The sequence below is a fragment of the Arachis ipaensis genome, chromosome B1 (assembly GCF_059453495.1).
Source record: "Arachis ipaensis isolate K30076 ecotype BB chromosome B1, ASM5945349v1, whole genome shotgun sequence".
Taxonomy (NCBI): Eukaryota; Viridiplantae; Streptophyta; class Magnoliopsida; order Fabales; family Fabaceae; genus Arachis; species Arachis ipaensis.
Window position 1 is genome coordinate 47,343,683 of NC_142436.1, and position 20,079 is coordinate 47,363,761.

Consider the following 20,079-nt stretch of genomic DNA (forward strand, 5'->3'; position numbering starts at 1 on the left):
GCTTAAACGCTGGCACTCCCTGGAGGCACAAGCTCGAGCACGTTTAAGCTTCAGTTTAAGGTTAAACTAAAGCTTAAACGTGGAAATGGAAGAAGGCAACCCTGGAGTGTGGAATTGTCGAACACGTTTAAGCTTCAGTTTAAGGTTAAACTGAAGCTTAAACGTGGAAATGGAGGAAAGCCATCCTGGTTCATTTCTCAATTCTGGCGTTTAACCTCCAGTTTAAGGTTAAACTGGAGGTTAAACGTGGAAATGCTCCCCTGGTGAGATTCTCACTTCTGGCGTTTAACCTCCAGTTTAAGGTTAAACTGGAGGTTAAACTTCAATTCCAGCATTTCTTAGCCTTCATGATTCTGGCGTTTAAGCTCCAGTTTAGGCTTAAACTGGATCTTAAACTCCACATGTGATATTCAAGCTTCCTTTATTGATTTTGTTGCTTCCTTGCCTAGCCTCTTCTTCCCTGAAATCATCCAAACAATTGCATCAAAGTCTTGCAAAAATTCATGAGAATTCTTTCATTCATAGCTTTCAAGGAATATAACTAAAAACTCATGGAATTTGCATCAAAATCTTCATGTTGAATGATTTAAGACAAGCATGACTATTTGGCCCAAATGATTACTTAAGGCTCAAGAAAATACATAAAACAACTAAAAATAAAAGAAAAAGGCTAGTGAAACTAGCCTAAGATGCCTTGGCATCACTGAACGCCAGAACAGGTATGGTTCTGGCGTTCAACGCCAGAAATGGCACACAAATGGGCGTTCAACGCCAGAAATGGCACACAAATGGGCGTTGAACGCCCAAAATGGCCACCAACCTGGCGCTGAACGCCCAGAGTTGTGTGCAAAGGCATTTTTACTTGCCTAATGGGTGCAGGGATGTAAATCCTTGAACACCTCAGGATCTGTGGACCCCACAGAATCCACTCAGAATCTGTGGACCCCACAGGATCCCCACTTACCTCCACTCACTTCTTCTCACCACTCTCTTTCACACAACCCCATAAACACTCTTCCCCAAAAAACCCTTCACCAATCACCTCAAACTCTCTTCTCCATCACCTCTTCACCACTTAAATCCATCCACTCTTCCCCATAAACCTACCTCATAAACTCCACCTACCCTCAAAAAGTCAAAACCAATTTCCCACCCAAACCCACCCATATGGCCGAAACCTTTCCCCCCATCCCTTCCCTATATAAAGCCCTCCATTCTTCATCAAATTCACACAACATACCCCTCTACACCCTTCTTGGCCGAAAATACTTCCCACTCTCCTTCTCTTCCATTTCTTCTTCTTCTTCTTCTTCTTCTATTCTTTTGTTTATTGCTCGAGGGCGAGCAATATTCTAAGTTTGGTGTGGTAAAAGCATAAGCTTTTTGTTTTTTCATTACCATTGATGGCACCTAAGACCGGAGAATCCTCTAGAAAGGGGAAGGGGAAGATAAAAGCTTCCACCTCCGAGTCATGGGAGATGGAAAGGTTCATCTCCAAATCCCATCAAGACCACTTCTATGATGTTGTCGCCAAGAAGAAGGTGATCCCCGAGGTCCCTTTCAAACTCAAAAGAAATGAGTATCCGAAGATCCGACATGAAATTCAAAGAAGAGGTTGGGAAGTTCTAACAAATCCCATCCAACAAGTCGGCATCCTAATGGTTCAAGAGTTCTATGCCAATGCATGGATCACCAAGAACCATGATCAAAGTAAGAACCCGGATCCAAAGAACTATGTTACAATGGTTCGGGGGAAATACTTAGATTTTAGTCCGGAAAATGTGAGGTTGGCGTTCAACTTGCCAAACATGGAAGAGAACGCACGCCCCTACACAAGGAGAGTCAACTTTGATCAAAGGTTGGACCAAGTCCTTATGGACATATGTGTAGAAGGAGCTCAATGGAAGGTTGACTCCAAAGGCAAGCCGGTTCAACTAAGAAGATTGAACCTCAAGCCTGTAGCTAGAGGATGGTTGGAGTTCATTCAATGCTCAATCATTCCCACTAGCAACCGGTCTGAAGTTACTATAGACCGGGCCATCATGATCCATAGCATCATGATTGGAGAAGAGGTGGAAGTTCATGAGATTATACCTCAAGAACTCTACAAGGTGGCTGACAAGTCCTCCACTATGGCAAGGTTAGCCTTTCCTCACCTCATCTGCCACCTATGCAATTCGGCTGGGATTGACATAGAGGGAGATATCCTCATTAAAGAGGACAAGCCCATCACTAAGAAGAAGATGGAGCAAGCAAGAGAGCCCATTCATGGAGCTCAAGAGGCGCAAGAAGCTCATTACCATGAGATTCCGGAGATGCCTCAGATGCACTTTCCTCCACAAAATTATTGGGAGCAAATCAACACCTTCCTAGGAGAATTGAGTTCCAATATAGGACAACTAAGGGTGGAACATCAAGAGCACTCCGTCATGCTCCATGAAATAAGAGAAGATAAAAAAGCAATGAGGGAGGAGCAACAGAGACAAGGAAGAGACATAGAAGAGCTCAAGGACATCATTGGTTCCTCAAGAAGGAAACGCCACCATCACTAAGGTGGATTCATTCCTTGTTCTTGCTTTCTCTATTTTTCGTTTTCTATGTTATGTGCTTATCTATGTTTGTGTCTTCATTACATGATCATTAGTAGTTAGTAACTATGCCTTAAAGTTATGAATGTCCTATGAATCCATCACCTCTCTTAAATGAAAAATATTTTAATTCAAAAGAACAAGAAGTACATGAGTTTCGAATTTATCCTTGAACTTAGCTTAATTATATTGATGTGGTGACAATGCTTCTTGTTTTCTGAATGTATGCTTGAACAGTGCATATGTCTTTTGAAGTTGTTGTTTAAGAATGTTAAATATGTTGGCTCTTGAAAGAATGATGACTAGGAGACATGTTATTTGATAATCTGAAAAATCATAAAATTGATTCTTGAAGCAAGAAAAAGCAGCAAGGAACAAAGCTTGCAGAGAAAAAAAAATAGGCGAAAAAAAATATAGAAAGAAAAAAAAAAGAAAAAGCAAGCAGAAAAAGCCAAAGCTCTTAAAACCAAGAGGCAAGAGCAAAAAGCCAATAACCCTTAAAAACCAAAAGGCAAGGGCAAATAAAAAGGATCCCAAGGCTTTGAGCATCAGTGGATAGGAGGGCCTAAAGGAATAAAATCCTGGTCTAAGCGGCTAAACCAAGCTGTCCCTAACCATGTGCTTGTGGCGTGTAGGTGTCAAGTGAAAACTTGAGACTGAGCGGTTAAAGTCAAGGTCCAAAGAAAAAAAAAAGAGTGTGCTTAAGAACCCTGGACACCTCTAATTGGGGACCTTAGCAAAGCTGAGTCACAATCTGAAAAGGTTCACCCAATTATGTGTCTGTGGCATTTATGTATCCGGTGGTAATACTGGAAAACAAAGTGCTTAGGGCCACGGCCAAGACTCATAAAGAAGCTGTGTTCAAGAATCATCATACTGAACTAGGAGAATCAATAACACTATCTGAACTCTGAGTTCCTATAGAAGCCAATCATTCTGAACCTCAATGGACATAGTGAGATGCCAAAACTATTCAAGAGGCAAAAAGCTATAAGTCCCGCTCATATGATTGGAGCTATGTTTCATTGATAGTTTGGAATTTATAGTATATTCTCTTCTTTTTATCCTATTTGATTTTCAGTTGCTTGGGGACAAGCAACAATTTAAGTTTGGTGTTGTGATGAGCGGATAATTTATACGCTTTTTGGCACTGTTTTTAGTATGTTTTTAGTAGGATCTAGTTACTTTTAGGGACGTTTTCATTAGTTTTTATGTTAAATTCACATTTCTGAACTTTACTATGAGTTTGTGTGTTTTTCTGTGATTTCAGGTATTTTCTGGCTGAAATTTAGGGACTTGAGCAAAAATCAGATTCAGAGGTTGAAGAAGGACTGCTGATGCTGTTGGATTCTGACCTCCCTGCACTCATAGTGGATTTTCTGGAGCTACAAAACTCGAATTGGCGCGCTTCCAATTGCGTTGGAAAGTAGACATCCAGGGATTTCCAGCAATATATAATAGTCCATACTTTGGCCAAGAATAGATGACGTAAACTGGCGTTCAACGCCAGCTCTCTGCCCAAATCTGGCGTCCAGCGCCAGAAAAGGAGCCAAAACCAGAGTTGAACGCCCAAACTGGCACAAAAACTGGCGTTCAACTCCAAGAAATACCTCTACATGTGCAACACTCAAGCTCAGCCCAAGCACACACCAAGTGGGCCCCGGAAGTGGATTTATGCATCAATTACTTACTCATGTAAACCCTAGTGACTAGTTTATTATAAATAGGACCTTTTACTATTGTATTGGGCATCTTTGATCAGTGTAAACCATCTTTGGATGCCTGGTTCATAGATCAGAGGGGCTGGCCTCTCGGCCATGCCTGGACTCTCACTTATGTATTTTCAACGGTAGAGTTTCTACACTCCATAGATTAAGGTGTGGAGCTCTGCTGTTCCTCAAAGATTAATGCAAAGTACTACTGTTTTCTATTCAATTCATCTTATTTCGCTTCTAAGATATCCATTCGCACCCAAGAACGTGATGAAGGTGATGATTATGTGTGACGCTCATCACCATTCTCCCCTATGAACACGTGCCTGACAAACACTTCCGTTCTACATGAAATAAGCTAGAATGAATATCTCTTAGATCTCCTAACCAGAATCTTCGTGGTGTAAGCTAGAATGATGGCGGCATTCAAGAGAATCCGGAAGGTCTAAACCTTGTCTGTGGTATTCCGAGTAGGATTCAATGAATGAATGACTGTGACGAGCTCCAAACTCGCGATTGCAGGGCGTTAGTGACAGACGCAAAAGGATAGTAAATCCTATTCCAGCATGATCGAGAACCGACAGATGAATAGCCGTGCCGTGACAGGGTGCGTGAGCATATTATTCACTAAGAGGATAAGATGAAGCCATTGACAAGGGTGATGCCTCCAGACGATTAGCCGTGCCGTGACAGGGCATTGGATCATTTTCCCGAGAGATGACCGAAAGTAGCCATTGACAGTGGTGATGTATCACATAAAGTCAGCCATGGAAAGGAGTAAGACTGATTGGATGAAGATAGCAGGAAAGCAGAGGTTCAGAGGAATGAAAAGCATCTCCATTCGCTTATCTGAAATTCCTACCAATGATTTACATAAGTACCTCTATCCCTATTCTATTATTTACTATTTGAAAACACCATTATCAATTTATTTCTGCCTAACTGAGATTTGCAAGGTGACCATAGCTTGCTTCATACCAACAATCTCCGTGGGATTCGACCTTTACTCACGTAAGGTATTACTTGGACGACCCAGTGCACTTGCTGGTTAGTTACACGGAGTTGTGAACCATGGTATTGGTATCATGTTTTTGGTGCCATTACCAGGGAAAGAAAGAGCGGTTAATTTTACATAATTAAAGTGTAATCACGATTCCGCGTACCAAGTTTTTATGAAGAAGAAGCTTATGATCCTGAAAACCCTGCAATAGTAGAGGTGAATTACTTAGGTGAACCTTATGGAAACACCTATAACTCATCATGGAGAAATCATCCAAATTTCTCATGGAAGGATCAAAAGGCTCAACAAGGCTTTAATAATGGTGGAAGAAACATGTTTAACAATAATAAACCTTTTCCATCATCCACTCAGCAACAGACAGAGAACTCTGAACAAAATGCTTCTAATTTAGCAAATCTAGTCTCTAATCTATCTAAGGCCACTGTGAGTTTCATGAATGAAACAATATCTTCCATTAGAAATCTGGAAGCACAAGTGGGCCAGCTGAGTAAAAGGATCACTGAAATCCCTCCCAGTACTCTCCCAAGCAATACAGAAGAGAATCCAAAAGGAGAGTGCAAAGCCATTGACATAAGCAAAATGGCCGAACCCAATGAGGGAGAGGAGGACGTGAATCCCAAGGAGGAAGACCTCCTGGGACGTCCAGTGACCAATAAGGAGCTTCCCTCTGAGGAACCAAAGGAATCTGAGACTCATCTAGAGACCATAGAGATTCCATTGAACCTCCTTATGCCCTTCATGAGCTCTGATGAGTATTCCTCTTCTGAAGAGAATGAGGATGTTACTAAAGAGCAAACTGCCAAGTTTCTTGGTGCAATCATGAAGCTGAATGCCAAATTATTTGGCATTGATACTTGGGAAGTTGAACCTCCCTTGTTCATCAATGAACTAAGTGATCTGGATCAACTGACATTGCCTCAGAAGAGACAGGATCCTGGAAAGTTCATAATACCCTGTACCATAGGCACCATGATCTTTAAGGCTCTATGTGACCTTGGTTCAGGAATAAACCTCATACCCCTCTTTGTAATAGAGAAACTGGAAATCTATGGGGTGCAAGCTGCTAAAATTTCATTAGAGATGGCAGACAGTTCAAGAAAACAGGCTTATGGACAAGTAGAGGACGTGTTAGTAAAGGTTGAAGGCCTTTACATCCCTGCTGATTTCATAGTCCTGGATACTGGAAAGGAAGAGGATGAATCCATCATCCTAGGAAGACCTTTCCTGGCCATAGCAAGAGCTGTGATTGATGTTGACAGAGGTGAAATAGTCCTTCAATGGAATGAGAACTCCCTTGTGTTCAAAACTCAAGGATCTCCCTCTGCAACCATGGAGAGGAAGCAGAAAAAGCTTCTCTCAAAGCCTGGACACCTCTAATTGGGGACTTTAGCAAAGCTGAGTCACAATCTGAAAAGGTTCACCCAATTATGTGTCTGTGGCATTTATGTATCCGGTGGTAATACTGGAATACAAAGTGATTAGGGCCACGGCCAAGACTCATAAAGAAGCTGTGTTCAAGAATCATCATACTGAACTAGGAGAGTCAATAACACTATTCGAAATCTGAAGTTCCTATAGATGCCAATCATTCTAAACTTCAATGGATAAAGTGAGATGCCAAAACTATTCAAGAGGCAAAAAGCTATAAGTCCCGCTCATATGATTGAAGCTATGTTTCATTGATAGTTTGGAATTTATAGTATATTCTCTTCTTTTTATCCTATTTGATTTTCAGTTGCTTGGGGACAAGCAACAATTTAAGTTTGGTGTTGTGATGAGCGGATAATTTATACGCTTTTTGACATTGTTTTTAGTATGTTTTTAGTAGGATCTAGTTACTTTTAGGGATGTTTTCATTAGTTTTTATGTTAAATTCACATTTCTGGACTTTACTATGTGTTTGTGTGTTTTTTTGTGATTTCAGGTATTTTCTGGCTGAAATTGAGGGACTTGAGCAGAAATCAGATTCAGAGGTTGAAGAAGGACTGCTGATGTTGTTGGATTCTGACCTCCTTGCACTCAAAGTGAATTTTATGGAGCTACAAAACTCGAAATGGCACACTTCCAATTGCATTGAAAAGTAGACATCCAGGGCTTTCCATCAATATTTAATAGTCCATACTTTGGCCAAGAATAGACGACGCAAGCTGGCGTTCAACGTCAGCTCTCTGCCCAATTCTGGCGTCCAGCGCCAGAAAAGGAGCAAAAACCAGAGTTGAACGCCCAAACTGGCACAAAAGCTGGCGTTCAACTCCAAGAAGGACCTCTACACGTGCAACACTCAAGCTCAGCCCAAGCACACACCAAGTGGGCCCCGGAAGTGGATTTATGCATCAATTACTTACTCATGTAAACCCTAGTGACTAGTTTATTATAAATAGGACCTTTTACTATTGTATTTGGTATCTTTGATCAACTCTTGATCTTTGATCAGTTGTATGCTATCTTAGACCACATTTGAGGGCTGGCCTCTCGGCCATGCCTGGACTCTCACTTATGTATTTTCAACGGTAGAGTTTCTACACTCCATAGATTAAGGTGTGGAGCTTTGCTGTTCCTCAAAGATTAATGCAAAGTACTACTGCTTTCTATTCAATTCATCTTATTTCGCTTCTAAGATATCCATTCGCACCCAAGAACGTGATGAAGGTGATGATTATGTGTGACGCTCATCACCATTCTCCCCTATGAATACGTGCCTGACAAATACTTCCGTTCTACATGAAATAAGCTAGAATGAATATCTCTTAGACCTCCTAACCAGAATCTTTGTGGTGTAAGCTAGAATGATGGCAGCATTCAAGAGAATCCGGAAGGTCTAAACCTTATCTGTGGTATTTCGAGTAGGATTCAATGAATGAATGACTGTGACGAGCTCGAAACTCGCGATTGCAGGGCGTTAGTGACAGACACAAAAGGATAGTAAATCCTATTCCAGCATGATCGAGAACCGACAGATGAATAGCCGTGCCGTGACAGGGTGCGTGAGCATATTATTCACTGAGAGGATAAGATGAAGCCATTCACAAGGGTGATTCCTCCAGACGATTAGCCATGCCGTGACAGGGCATTGGATTATTTTCTCGAGAGATGACCGAAAGTAGCCATTGACAGCGGTGATGTATCACATAAAGCCAGCCATGAAAAAGAGTAAGACTGATTGGATGAAGATAGCAGGAAAGCAGAGGTTCAGAGGAACGAAAAGCATCTCCATTCGCTTATCTGAAATTCCTACCAATGATTTACATAAGTACCTCTATCCCTATTCTATTATTTATTATTCGAAAACACCATTATCAATTTATATCTGCCTAACTGAGATTTGCAAGGTGACCATAGCTTGCTTCATACCAACAATCTCTGTGGGATTCGACCCTTACTCACGTAAGGTATTACTTGGACAACCCAGTGCACTTGCTGGTTAGTTACACGGAGTTGTGAACCATGGTCTTGGCATCATATTTTTGGCGCCATTACCAGGGAAAGAAAGAGCAATGAATTTTACATAATTAAAGTGTAATCACGATTCCGCGTACCAATGGCCCACACGCACGCGTCTCTCACGATTTTTACTCTCTCACGCGTGCGCCTGGCCGACGCATACGCATCACTGTATTGATGTAGGTGCGTGGTACAAATTCTAGAGGGTTGTGATGGTAGCGTGCTGGTTTTGCGCGAGGAGCAGCAAATGCATCCATGTGTACGCGTGGCTGACGCGCACGCGTCACCCTACCTCTCTACTTCCCACGCGTGCACATGGGCGTCGCTCACGCGTCACTCTACTTTTTGGCCTTCCACGCGTGACCCCGTTTTCAGCAAAAAAAATTGATTTTTGAGCTTTTAAAGCCGAATTTCAGACTTCTAAGCCTCCATTTTCATCCTTTTTTGTCTTAAATCTTTATAGCATGCTTAGTAATGAAAAGAAGTTAGGACATGTGGTAACTTGTGGATGAAGTAAAGTAAGAATCAATGATGAATGATGAGTAATGATGATTGTATGAGTTGCTGAGGATGATGGTGAGAGTGCTGTGTATGTTATGAGCCAAATGGCTGTGACAAGCATTGAAATATGATTGAGTATGTACATGTATATGATTAATGATTAATGAATGTGGTAAATGAATAATGGAAAATGTTGAATGTGACGTGTGACCCCGGGTAGTAGGCAGTGGCGTTGTCCACTTGCTCTGGGTAGGAGATGGGGAAGGAGGATTTCGATAAATGAGTTTAATTATAGAGTTTTGAATGAATGTATGTTTAAGATGCCTGGGTAGTACCAAGGGTGGTGGTTCGTCTCACTTGCTCCAGGTCAGAGATTGTGACACCTGGGTAGTAGCGGCAGTAGTGGTGATTCCACTCGCTCCAGGTCGAGCTTTTAAACACTTGCCTGGGTAGATGCAGTAGCATTGATCCACTTGCTCTGGGATGTGGTTAGATATACGTGCCTGGGTAGATGGAGTGGCATTGATTTCACTTGCTCCGGGTTTGGTTTGCAACTCCTGGGGTAGATGCAGTGGTTAGCCCCCACTTGCTCCCAATCGAGGTTGATTTGAGATTTGTGAAATTATCTGAGTTTCGGATTTTCTTGGCCGCCAATAATTCTAGCCTATACCACGAAGATTCTAATCGTAAATCAGAAGGCTAAGAAATATGCATTCAAGCTTGCTTTCATGTAGAACGGAAGTGTTTGTCAGGCACGCGTTCATAAGTGATAATGGTGATGAGCGTCACATAATCATCACATCCATCATGTTCTTGTGTGCAAATGAATATCTTAGAGAAGAAATAGGCTTGAGTTGAATAGAAAAACAATAGTACTTTGCATTAATTCATGAGGAACAGCAGAGCTCCACACCTTAATCTATGGTGTGTAGAAACTCTACCGTTGAAAATACATAAGTGATAATGGTCCAGGCATGGCCGAATGGCCAGCCTCCCCAAATGTGATCTCAGAACATAAAATTAGTCAAAGACTAACCAGAGATGTAAATACAATAGTAAAAAGTCCTATTTATACTAAACTAGTTACTAGGGTTTACAGAAATGAGTAAACGATGCAGAAATCCACTTCCGGGCCCACTTGGTGTGTGCTTGGGCTGAGCATTGAAGCTTTCACGTGTAGAGGTCTTCCTTGGAGTTGAACGCCAGTTTGTACTTGTTTCTGGCGTTTAACTCTGCTTTGCAACTTGTTTCTGGCGTTTAACGCCAGAATAGGGCAGAAAGCTGGCGTTAAACGCCAGTTTGCGTCATCTAAACTTGGGCAAAGTATGGATTATTATATATTTCTGGAAAGCTCTAGATGTCTACTTTCTAACGCAATTGAGAGCGTGCCATTTGGGTTTTTGTAGCTCCAGAAAATCCACTTTGAGTGCAGGGAGGTCAGAATCCAACAGCATCTGCAGTCCTTCTTCAGCCTCTGAATCAGATTTTTGCTCAAGTCCTTCAATTTCAGTCAAAAAATACTTGAAATCATAGAAAAACACACAAACTTCTAGTAAAGTCCAGAAATGGGATTTTTAATTAAAAACTAATAAAAATATACTAAAAATTAATCAAATCATACTAAAAACTATGTAAAACCAATGCCAAAAATCGTATAAATTATCCGCTCATCACCACCCCGGGCTTAGTCAAAATAAAGAGGTAAAGAAAAAGGGTTTGAGATGGTTTAATATCCAACTCTTGACACAATAATTGAAAAATCTTAAGAAAGCCCCACGAATTCGGGTGAAGCTGGGAGGGAGATACATTGCACGACCATATCAAATTGGTCTCAAAAGGAGTAAAAGGAAAAGTAATATTCAGCTGGCTGAAAAAATAGTCATAGGCATAAAAGAAGGGACGCTCCCCCTGGACCGAGGTCGGGAAACAAACCCTCTCATCAGAATCAGGCACTACAAGCTCATAATCTTTCTCCTGGGCCCGACTACTACAAATCTTGTGATGTTTCCTCAGTTCTACACAGTACTCAGCATTTACCACAGAGACACACATCAACACGAGTGAATCCAGCTAGTCCGACATACCCTCAGGGACTTTTGAAGAAGTCTCGACAATATTTTTGCGAGAACACATGGGTCAACTTCCTACAGTAAGAAAAGGTAAAAGGGGTTACTACACAGCTCGGGCAAATCAAAAAACAAATCGGGCTAAAACATTCAAATAGAAAAAGGAGACCCCAAGACTCACACCAAGGTCCAGGGGCATCCTTTGGAGGCAGAAACAGAACAAGGTTTCAGGAAAAATATACGACCTACATCCCTCAAAACAAGGAAGCAACTCTCCTTCGATAGCGACACTCCACAAAAACACAAAATAATCTATCAAAGTTATTACTTTTTACAGCCTATCAGAAAAGTCAAACATCAAAGCACACAAAGGGGCAATCATCAAGGACGCAACCCTTCTCAGGGTCAAACGGTTCAGCATTTTAAAAGGGACAATCATCAAGGGCCCAACCTTTTCTCAGAATCAAACAAGTTCACTATTTCAAAGGAAGAAATCGAGAAGATACAATCAGAAACAGTAAACGGCATTCAAAACCCTAAAAATGCATCAAATACAAGCAAACAAAGAAAGGTTCTACAAAATTAAAAAAACCCTAAAACAGCACATAGAGCATAAGCAAATCAGACGCAGCAAGCAAAGAAAGATCCAAACTTTCCAACTTTTTCCAAACAAAATAAAAAGGATTACAAATATCCAAGCATAAAAATGAGGAGAAAAAAGAGAGAAGCGAACCTGCAGTAGGGAAGGAACAATGAAGTGATCATAGATTGAAAAGAAGCAAACACCAACGATCGCCTCTTCAAAAACAGAAGATAGAAACGCAAGAAAAGTTGCGGTGAAGCAAGAAGAGGAGAAACAGAGAAGAGAAACTCTTTGAAAAATTTTGAAAAGAAGTAAGAAGTGGGAAGCAAAGGAAACGGCAAAAGGGGAGGTTAATGGGCATTTAAAACCTTCGCATGTTCCCAAGGAAGTACAAAAACACGCGCTACAAGGAAAAACGTTCCGCATTTAAAGCTACTTAAATGAAGTTCTACAAACAGACCCAACAAAAGAATGCTCGAGTCCGGCTTCCCCAAAAGAGATCGAAGTTCTAAAAACACGACCTCAAAAGAAAGACCGAGCTCGAGCAGGGGCACTGTTCATATCCTAGGTCGAGATGTGCAACCTGGGCTGCTTGAAGACAAAGCGACCGACCTGTTCAAGTCTGGAATCCCCGATCTCTTCTCAAAGAGGTCGGCCAAATCGAGAATAGAGGCCCGAAGCAGGCCCAAATAGAGGAACGCGACCCAAATACAAAGGCAGCCCAAGCCTAGCAGGATAAGGGCGATTCCCTTAAAGATAAAAATGACTTCACTCAAAGATAAGATAAGATAACTATCTTATCCCCAGAAAGATCACTCTACAAACATTATAAATACACTAGAGCACCCAGGTATAACTCATACTCTGATTCTACAAAATACCTGCTTAATACCCTTGCTAACTTAAGCATCGGAGTCCCTTGCAGGTACCACCACCCTCTGGTGATAAAGGGTCAGCAACATTACCCGTCTAACAAGTTAGACGCGGCAGCACCGGCCACCACCCACAAGTCGGATACACCATCTCCGACCAGCACAGAAGATCTCGTCCGAGATCGACCTACAGTTTCAGGTAACCCTCGGAACAAAACCCATAACTCAAAATACACAAAAGAAACCTTAGTTCTCTATACACCTCTATGAGGTACAAAAGTAAAACAAGCCATTACGAGAGTTTTATACATATGTTCATATATAAGCAGTACAAATCATAATGTCCCAAAAGATCCACTTCGCTGCAGGAACTCCAGACGCCTAGCGAGGTACCTCTCGACCTGCATCTGAAAAACACAAATATCTATATGGAATGAGAATCGGAGGTTCTCAGCATGGTAATGGTGCTGCAAATATAAGATATAAGGTTCCGAAAAAGCTAGAGGCAATCCTAAAATTCCGACACTCAGATTATAAAACATAAGAAAACAGAAACCATAAATAGGTGGTCATCTAAGGTTCTAAACCTAATCAAAACCTAACCAAAACCCTCAATTTTTTTGCCTTTCCTCCGATCCTCCAACTCCGGTGAAACCACACAGACAAACAAGCAGATAATGGCAGACACAGGTAGAATACAAGTACTGCAGATAGCAAATATAACAATAAAACATAGTAAGTTCACTTAGGCATTCCCAATTAATGCACAAGCAAGCAATTCAAATAATATACATATGATGCATGCCTGTCCTATGGCTAATGAGTCTCATCTGTCAATTATCAAGCCAACCCGACAAGTCCAGCTGCTAAACCCTGGACTGTCCCTCGACGCGCAACCCCAAGAGTACTACGCATAGCTTTTTCTCATATATAAATCTTGCTCATTGGGGGATATCCTTCCTGGGAATTTAAACGTGCCCAGTCACCCTTAAGTCGTAGGGTCAACAGAGTATCGAGTCTCAACCTAGAGCACGTGGTGGCAAGCCACTACTCTTTACCCAGGGAAACTCGTAACTCAGATAAAATAAGTGCATAAGCCACTTAAGCATTCATATTCATTCGTAATCATTTCATAATCATTCATTATGGCTATAACATCACTTATACAGCATATATTTGTGCCTTTTATACATAATTCATCATAACCCAGAGCAAGTGGGGTGAATCACACCCTTGCATCTACCCGGAGAGTCTCTATACTAACCAACCTGGAGCAAGTGGGGCGAATTCACAACCCTTGCGTCTACCCAGGAGGTAGGTTCTCATATGCCCAAGAGGAACAAAAGAGAGGATCCTAACCTCCCACCATCTCGTTGGGGGCAATTTTACAATACCAAGAGGAACAAAGAAGGGATTCCTCACCTTCCACCATCTCCTGGGGTCGCACTTTCAAGAAGAGGACTCGAGATAAAGAAATACTTTATAGTTACTCGTAATCATTCATAATCATTTACCATGGCATATTCATCACATGTATACCACACCTCTGCACTCCTCATACATAATTCATCACTTCTCAAGCTTCTTTATCTCTAAGTTACTTTACCTTCCTAGTTCAAACCCTTTCATTACCCCAATTTATGGTTTCTGTTTTAGTTCTTTAAGTTTTATAATCTGAGTGTTGGTGTTCTAGGATTGCCTCTGGCATTCCCAGGGCCTTATATCTTATGTACATGGCACTTTTACCACGCTGAGAACCCCCGGTTCTCATTCCATACGGATATTTGTGGTTTTCAGAGGCAGGTCAGACGGCACCTCACTGAGGCATGCTAGGAGCTTCTGATAGTAGATATCCTTGTCTTTGGGGCTTTATCTTATATATATGTATATATGTAGATACTTTTATCTCCACTGCTTCTGTATTTGATGTATTAACTTCCTCTTAGAGGCTATTTTGGAGAAATATGTTCTGTAACTTTGTATTTTTTGGGTTCTCCTATATATATGTATTTATACTTATTTGCTCAGGCTGGTTTATCTTCGCGAGCTAAGTCTTGAGCTTTGATATTGGTACGTTGGAACTCTCTTTCGGTTATATCTATGTTAGCTTCTCCTATCTTTTTCGTTTAAAGTATATGGGTCGTGAGAGTTGTGCTTTTCGTTTTACTATTTTCAATTTTAAATTTTTCTTTCAAAGGCTCCTAGATAAACCTTCTTTTTTACTATATTATGTATATTTATATTTTATTTTTAGAATTTATAATGCCTCGCCACCTCTATTTTACATCCTAGATGTAAAGCTCTGTGTGATAGGATGTTACATTATGGTATCAGAGCAGTTCGTTCCTGTAGAGCCTGAGGGGCGGACTAACTATGCTTCTGGGCATACGTTGAGTGTTTATACATGCTAATTAGGATATCTAACTGATATATATGGCATGAATGTTCATGAGTATGCATTTGGGACTTTAAAATACTAGATTTGCAATATTTAGACTGATCACCTTGATATCACTTTTTTGGTTTGAACAGGAACCAAATGACATCTCGTGGATGCGGTCATGGGAATAATCAACGTCAAGGACGGAAAGATAATGAGGCAACTATACCGGTAGGTAGTTTGACCGATTTTGTGACCGCGATGACGAGTGCTGCTACTGACATTAGAGCTGTTACTACTGCGACCAGCCGAGCGATGGGTAGGATGGAACCACAAGCTAGAATTGGCAATGACGGTGGTAATGAATATGAAGGTAGAAACAATGCTCCGAGTGCAGTGGTACCAGTTGAGATAATGGATTATCCGGAGTCAACTAACACGGGTCAAGCAACGGGAGAAAGCTCGAGAGGGATGGTGGTGACAAAGAATGATCGTCGGGAATCTTTCATAAAGAAAAAAGGAAAGAAGATTACTCCTAGGAGCCAAAGTTTCAAGAGGGGTCGTTTTGTCACTTCACGTTCTCAACACCGGAACAATGACCGAAGGAACGACAACCGTCAGGGGCCGAATTCAGAAGAACAGACTACTACTCAACCAGAAGACTTAAAGTGTCTGAGATGCAAAAAGTATCATCCAAATAGACCATGCAAGGCCGGACTAGGCGTATGTTACCAGTGCGAGAAGCCAAGGCATATATCTCGAGATTGTGCACATAGAAAACGCCGGGATGCAGCCGAATCTGATTCTCAGACTCGAGGTAATCGCAAACTAGCAATTAAATTTCTAACTTCCTTGCATACCATTAATATGTAATATTCATTCGTGATGCATGGCAAGTTTTGATAATTGTGAAGTCCAAGTCGATGATTAGTTGAAGACTATTAGTTATTGAGATGGGGTGATATTTAGTTAACATAGAGGAGTGGCTAGGCTCTTGAAGGATAAGAACCAGAGTGACGCAGTGAAAGCAGGTTAGATTATATCTAAGGAATCAGAAGTGTTGAGAGCTACGCAGAGTTATTATTCAAAACCCAGTGACGGTGAGCCGCGAGGAAGAGGAATGGGACGGACTCAACTTTTAATTGCTAATTATTTAAGAGGTGAGTGAAGATGAGACCAAATCCCTATCATGAAAAATATTTCGAGGTAATTCTTGAAGGTGTACCAGAATTTCCATCTCAGAGAGAAAGTGAGTTTTGAGATAGACTTAGTGCCGAAAGCCGGATTAACTTCGATTGCACCACAAGCAGAAAACCATTATAATCGGTAAAACTTAGGATCGTCCAAGTAAGTGTTTCCTTGCGAGAAGCGCCAGTTATGCCAATGAAGGAGGAAGAGAACGGCAGGAGACTTTATGCGAGATGGAGTGTGCCAACGGATCTTCGTGATTCATCCTAATCTTTCTTCTCTTTTGAAACATGCATTGAAACTCATCCGGAGTTCTTCTTAAATGACTTGATCATCTTTCCAGTTTTAATCCTTACGTGCATGAATCTTGATTCTTCCAGGATGAGCTTGAGCTTGTCTTTGTATAATCATGTAAACCTTGAATCTTGGGAGCTCGCTGTGAGTAGAGTTTCTCTTATTTGCAAATTGTGTTCTTCAAAACCAGCTGAGACTTCTTTGACTCTATACGCTCTGTTCTTTTTACCACAGGTCCTTGATTTGAACTCTTTTCTTGAGATACACCTACATTCCTCTTCTTGTGCATTCCATTATTTTGGTACAACTCTGATTGGCCGTATATAAAACTTTCTTTCTGATTTCTCACAAACACCGTTCGTATTGTTCATTTGTCTTTCGAGTTTAATGTCTCTTTGAAAATTAACTCGAGCCTATATTAATGTCGCGTATGAATCCTAGCTGTAACAATCGAGATGTTGATTCCTTAAGGCAAGACTTTTGGACGTGGAAGGTGAAACATGTAAGTGTGCACCATCAAGAGGAGTTTTGGAGCTTTAAAATTCTTGACGACCATAATGCCTATGATTAAGTTAACGCGTTAGAATGCACCATTTGTATGGATATCCGAATGCAAAGAAAGTTTTTGAAATTTGAGAGAAAGATTAACCTTAGTGCCAGTGTTCATGATACCCGAACTTAATTAACTACTCGAAATTATTGCGATGCATTATCAGAGGGGTTCAGGATGCGTGCAAATACAACATCGGGAAGTGGTGACGGATGCCTGAGTAGGAAGTCTTTGAGTATTGCTTGGATGACCAAAGAGAAAGAACTGTTAAGTAAATTAAAGTCTTAGTTGGGTGTTGAGAAAGTGGTTGGAGGTGTCAGATTGAACCAATTACAAATTATAAGAGATCGTAAGGTCGAGAACTTAAGGAGTGCAATAATGGTGATAAGGAGCTACTAAGGGTATTAAAACCTATTGAATCAAAAAGATACCAAGAGAAAATTTTGTGTCGAAATTGGAAGTTGAGACGAAAAACTATTATCCAAAGCTCACAAGAGAGGATTTTCGAATTTACCCCGAAATTACTAAAACGTACCACGAATCAAAGAAGATATTTTTGAGCGGCCAGAAATGAAGAACGAAGTAGCGATGCATGTGATGGCGTGTTTGACTCATGAGGAAGTAAAGAGCGACCACCAGAAGCCATTCGGAATGCTGCAACTATTGAAGGTTCTACACTAAAAGTAAGGAAGGTTAGTTATTGATTTCGTAATGGATTGCCGAGGTCTAGGACAAAAGGTGATGCTGTTAAGTAACTGTGGATCAAGTGACCAAGTCCATTCCGTCATCGGAGCAAAATATTTATCGGGGATATTAACAAGACTATACATCAGGAAGAAGGTGAGGCTTCACGGTGTGCTAAATGCCTCTGTATTGATCAGAAATTGGAACATCAAACATTTTAGTTCCCGATTTTGATAGCCGAGACAACGGAGAAAATCTACGCAAATTCAAATTAAGATTCTCAATATGAAAAGCCGACAGAAGAGTTATGTAGACTTAAAGAGAAAACTTTTCAAGTTTGAAGAAGTCCTGTATTCGTGAAGGTTACCTCAACAAGCTGGAGTCAATGAGTAAGTCAAGACTAAGGGGTGGAAACTGAAGTGGTTTAGGACTTGAATTAATGGCAAGGACGGACTATTTCAGATTTTGAAGAGAATTGGACCAGTGATATATTGGGTAACTCTATCCCCACATCTTTCGAACCAGTACGACGTATCCCGTGCCTCAGTTTCAGGAGTACACTTCTGATATCAATCACGTATTAGAATTTGAACCAGTGCAACTGAGGGAGGATCTAACGCTTCAAGTAACCTCGATTAGAATACCTAATAAGACACCATTGCCAAGCAGCTATGCAGAGGAGAAGTTACGTTAGTAGAGGGTGTTGAGAGTGGAGTTGGAAGTGGGAAACATACTTAGAAACTCGAACCAGATATGCGGAAGGACTACCCACACCTCTTTTCAGGTAACTAAATCTGAATTTTGAGGGCAAAATTCTTAATTAGGTGGGTAGGATGTAAACCCCACAAAATTAGCAATTAATTAATCAATAAATTAATTTTTAATAATGAAAATTAGAAATATAAATTTTATAATTTTATGGGGTAGAAATAATTAAAATATGAATTTCAACACTAATTTTAAAGATTTTGGCCCAAAATTGGGCCACCAGGCTAAATCGGTTGAACCGGTCTTATGTTGGGCCCAAGCCCAACCCATATAACCATCTTTTGGCCAAGCTTCAGCACTCCAAACCCTTTCATTTGGAGCTTCATGCTGATCATGGTGAGGAACACCAAGGAAGAATCCTAACCCTCACTTCTCACTTCTAATCATCATATTTTTCAATATGGAGCTCCGATTGACAAGCCGTTTGTGGCCACGCATTCATCTCGGAGTCCTCTTCATTTTTATCATGGTAAGAACCTTTGTGATTTGTGCCCATTTTCCTTTCCCCTTTCTGTTTTGCATTTTTGTGTGTGTATAGAATAATTTTAATGATTTTGATGGTTTAGATACAATCTAACATTGGATAATTATTGGATTATACTCCAATCATCAATGGGTAAGGTAAGAAAACTCTAAACCCTTGTGGTTTGCCCAATTTTGTGTACCCTAGTGCTAATTTAGTGAATTGTGTGAATTAGATTGAATTTATGTTATTTTGGAGTTTGAGTTGGTGAATTGGAGCTCTTGGAACAACCCCTGGTGGCTGGAATCATTGGATTTGATTAGGAAACTTGAAGCTTGAATTTTGGTGGTTTTGAGCTTAGGGGAGAAATCGAACATCTAAACCTCTATTTTACTCTTCTAACACTAGATCTTAGTAGTATGCCTAGTAGTGAGATGGAGCTAGGAATAGGTGGTAACTTGTTGATGAAGAAAGTTTGAGAAGTGATGATTTATGTATGATTTAGTATATATATATATATATATATATATATATATATATATATATATATATATATATATATATATATATATATATATATATATATATATACTCCTTGAATTATGAAACTGGCTAAAGAAAGAAATAAATGTTACATCTGAGTACTCTTTCTCGAAAGTGCGACCCCAGGAGATAGTGGAAGGTGAGGATCCCCTTCTTTGTTCCTCCTGGTATTGTAAAATCACCCCTAGCGAGATGGTGGGAGGTTAGGATCCCTCCTTTGTTCCTTCTGGGCATATGAGAACGTACCTCATGGGTAGATGCAAGGGTTATGGTCTTGCCCCACTTGCTCTAGGTTGGTTAGTATAGAGGCTCTCTGGGTAGATGCAAGGGTTGTGATTTCACCCCACTTGCTCCAGGTTATGATGAGTTATGCTAAATAAATACAATTATATGATTTACAAGTGATGTTATGGACATATGAATGA